This window comes from Aethalodelphis obliquidens, unplaced genomic scaffold (assembly GCF_003676395.1).
Source record: "Aethalodelphis obliquidens isolate GAN/ISIS:26980383/991018 unplaced genomic scaffold, ASM367639v1 scaffold1, whole genome shotgun sequence".
NCBI lineage: Eukaryota > Metazoa > Chordata > Mammalia > Artiodactyla > Delphinidae > Aethalodelphis > Aethalodelphis obliquidens.
Window position 1 is genome coordinate 42,686,708 of NW_020837945.1, and position 3,679 is coordinate 42,690,386.

A 3,679-nucleotide genomic window follows, 5' to 3' on the forward strand; every position below is an offset into this window, starting at 1 on the left:
TTGGGGATAGGAGTTTATTAATTAATTGATTTATTTTTGCTGTGTTGGGTCTTCGTTTCTGTGTGAGGGCTTTCTCTAGTTGTGTCAAGCGGGGGCCACTCTTCATCGCGGTGCGCGGGCCTCTCACTATCGCGGCCTCTCTTGCTGCGGAGCACAAGCTCCAGACGCGCAGGCTCAGTAGTTGTGGCTCACGGGCCTAGTTGCTCCGTGGCATGTGGGATCCTCCCAGACCAGGGCTCGAACCTGTGTCCCCTGCATTAGCAGGCAGATTCTCAACCACTGTGCTTGAAATAGGGAAGCCCTATTTCAAGCATTTTTAGCTAGATACAGCTTTATATATTTTCACTCAAAATAGACAGCAAAAGAATGCCTTCTTAAGTATCTGTAGATAAAATATATTACTCGTTTAAATGTTTGTACTCTGAAGCATACTTTGCCAGGTATGAGTTCAGATAAGAGTATGAAACTGTGCTGTGGCAAAATCCTGGCTGATGATCAAGACTTGGATAGTTTTCATATTTGTTTAAAAAAACTTACATCAGGGAAAAAAGAAGTGAGGACATAAAGAGAACCAACATTATTCGTTTTCAGTGAAGCAGTCTAATTCCAGAGAATGGGCTTTCCATTTTGAATTCAAGGTGTGTTGTCCCAAAGTTGAGTTCTTTTCAGCTCAAGGAGCTGCTTACGGCTGAGGCAGCACGCAATGATGAAGCGAACTGAGAGGAAAGCGTTAACTGAACTACAGAGATGGTCACTGATAAAACAAATCCTAGAGGTCCTCGGGCCCACACAGAGGCGAAGGGCAGCCGGAACCATCAATACAGAAGAAAAATGTGCTCACTGAACTGCACACATGGAGCTTCTAAGAGGGTTAACAGTTCTTGACATAGGTTCCTGGTTGTAGTTTACAATATCTTCCTTCACCACCCTCTGTGACTGTTCTATTTCTGCTTTGTTTAACCTGATTCCCAGGATTTCAGCAGCAACTTGCTGAAAACACAGGAAGACAGAGTCTCCTGTCTTTGCTGAGACAGTGGCTACTAAAACCATTTTCCTGGCAAAACCTTAAGTGTTTTTCAGGTTTTATCATTTGCATATGCTCCAAATCAATTTTATTGCCCACCAAGGCAGCCAGTGGCCGAGTTTTTGATTCCTCCCTCACATTCCTCACCACAGAATACCAATCTTCTAAATTCTCAAAGCTTTGATAATTTGTAATATCATATACCAAGAGGGATTCCCTGTGCTCCATACATATATTTATCCAACAGCTTGCCTCCCATTGTCTGCTCTCCTATGTCCCAGACTTGAAGAGTAACATTCAAGTTTCCTGGCAACGTTATTCTTCTCAAAAAGAAATCCAGTCCTATAGTTTGTACTGTTTCCCAAAAGCTCCTTGAGCAAAACACGTAGCTAAGGAGGTCTGCCCTGAGGTGCCGCCCCCCAGCACGACGATTCTCAGTTGCTGGTCCTGGCTCCCCTCCTCAAGAGTCCGACATGGTGTCCCAGGAACCAGGCCCGCCCACCGGAACTAGGCGTGCCGCCCCTCCCTTCCCTTCCCACCCACCCCTACCCGAGGTAGAAGGAGGAAGGGAATGGGGGCGTCTCTGGGGGCAGGGGAGAGGAGGAAGGGCGGCAGGGCAGGCAGCACCCCCTGCCCCGGTGGCTCAGCGGTCGCTGGAGGGATCTGGGGAGAATCGCTCGCCGAGTGTCATCTTGCCCACCTCCCTTCCCCCTGCGCCCATGTGTACTTTTTTTTGACCATTCTTAAAGCATGTCAGAGTTTTGTAATTAGCTGAAAAGGCAAGCAATTCAGTTTCACTTTGCTGAACCCAATCTTTAGGATTGACAGCATGCCTTTAATAGATTCCTTCAGTAGATAATTAGTCCAGTTTAATGCAAGTACTGCATGAATTAACATTTGCACTCGAGTATGAACATTCAGGGCTACAGTGCTTTCTGCTGTGAGTTGTTTCCCTAGAATTTGCAGGAGTGCCTATTAGGTGCTTGTAATGTATTGATTAGTACGGAATGGCACCAATTAGAGGGTGTGGGAACATCCCTGGAGTCAGAGATGATATGCTTGTTGGTGATACTTAATGCTTTTTCCTGTAAACTCTAACCCAGACAACAGATAGCCTGCTTCAGTTTTGATGTGCATTTTACTTTAAATTGCCAGGCAGAAAAGTACTAAGATTCCTGGCCTTTCCTGGAATTATGCCGTCTGTTTGCTTTTCCACTCTTCATGAGACTTTTCATCTGTAAGATTAACTCAAAAGATCATATGCTCTAGGTGTTATAAATAAATAACGGAACAAATAAAAGAATCATCGGGCCATTGAAACTTGCCTTTTGTAGTGATAAAAATTGCTTTGGCACAGCTTGCTAGTATATCAAATATTGATTCAAAATTTTATTTGCATTTATTGGGGAATTTCAGAGAACCTTATGCTATATTCAAAATCAGCTCTGAAAAAATAAAAATTTAAATGTATGTACCATTAGGATAAACCTTGTCAGGTAACTTGGAGGTGGAGGGAGGGAGGGATTGGGTAACTTAGAATAAATCAAGTTAATGTCTCTGTATGTGGATTTAAAAGAAAAATAAAATTTAATTGTTTTCTAAAAACTGAAAGAGGTGGTATAATATGGTGGTTAAGAGCATGAACTCTGAAGCCAGAATGCCTCGGTATGGACCAAGCTTTACCACTCGTTTACTAGCTGTGTGACCTTGGGTCAGTTACCTAACCTCTCAGTTCAGTCTGTCAATAGTATGATAACAGTAGTACCCACTTTATAAGGTTGTGAGGATTAAGGGAGTTTCATATGTGAAGCACTTAGAGCAGTGCCTAGTACTATGTAAGCCCTATGTATTTGCTCTTTATATTTGCTCATTTATATATATATACACATACACATATGTATGTGTATATATATATTTATACAGTATAGATATTTTGAAATGATCTTTTCTAAAGTATATAAAACATTGACTGTAAACTTTAAATATTTCAAATAGTTCTTACTTATAAGAGGTGACAACTATTCACAGTGGGGTAAACCTTGGATCTCCTTCCCTTCCAGGATTAGCAAGTCCCTGAGCCTTGTCCTCTGCTCCTGTGCCCCGTGCAAGATTGAAAATGCATGTTTTTGAAGTATAGTTGACTTACAATATTGCATTAGTTTCAGGTGTACAGCATAGTGATTCTGAAGGTTAATGTTAGGTCTAGCTTACAGGTAGTATGTCCATGGTCTGGAAAGCAACCAAATGATTTGAAGTGTACCCTCTCCATGATTTTCAACGTTCCAATCCTACATTTTCGTAATGCAGCAAAGGTGCACATATAGATTGTGTATGAGCACCAGCTTCCAATCTGTGTGTTGTCCTATCCAGGGTTTAGGGCATTTGGATCAAGAATTGGAAAGAATGTTGAAAACTTTCTGTCTGCTGTAATTGAAAATGCCCCCAGGCCTGCATCTCAGTAAGAGAAGACCCATGCTGCTGTCAATAAAAGTGAGAGGGAAAGTAGAACCCCTCTGTGGAAAAATAAGTGGATTCCCTACACAGCAGAGATGAAGAGTTGTGTTACTGCTGGGGTAATTTAGGAATAGCCTGAAGGCCACCTATTCTTTCTTTATGGAATTTTCTTTATAGGTTTTCTAAGTGTTACGTAAATAA

At 42.1% G+C, this 3,679-nt stretch overlaps 1 pseudogene; it reads right to left on the reverse strand.

Annotated features, from left to right (window-relative positions):
• Window positions 1-837: 837 nt before the first annotated feature.
• On the reverse strand, window positions 838-3,250 carry LOC113625757 (ras-related protein Rab-28 pseudogene; annotated as a pseudogene).
• Window positions 3,251-3,679: the final 429 nt, after the last annotated feature.